Genomic DNA, 463 nt, shown 5'->3' with positions numbered 1-463 from the left:
AAACTGCCAACCTTGCAGAAAGGTTAGATTAATTTCAGTGACGTCAATAAAGCCAACTCGTTCCTGGAGTCATGATCATTGTTTTAAAAAACTCAAACCTGAAAACTGATATGCAATTCACAGACCCAGAGGTGTAAACCCTATTTATTGGTATAAATGACAAGTTCTCATTAACACGGTTCCCGATTGTAAAGCACTGTTAATATAATGAATACTTGCCACCTGCTAATATTTATACAGTACCTTTGAGAACTACAGAACAAAAGGAAATGGAAACCCTGCTAAATATAAAGAGTTGATGTGCGAGACAGCCAAGAGTCAACAATGAGGCTAGCCAAGTAACAAGAACAACTCTATTACACTGATCATTTGTGTATGCTGTGCTCATAGCTGTGACGTCTGAATCATAAATAGCTTGCCATATTTGCACATGATCTTGGGCACTTATTTCCAAAAACTGCTT

The sequence above is a fragment of the Chrysochloris asiatica genome, unplaced genomic scaffold, assembly GCF_000296735.1.
Source record: "Chrysochloris asiatica unplaced genomic scaffold, ChrAsi1.0 scaffold00184, whole genome shotgun sequence".
Classification (NCBI taxonomy): Eukaryota; Metazoa; Chordata; class Mammalia; order Afrosoricida; family Chrysochloridae; genus Chrysochloris; species Chrysochloris asiatica.
Note: the sequence above shows the minus strand (reverse complement) of the source record.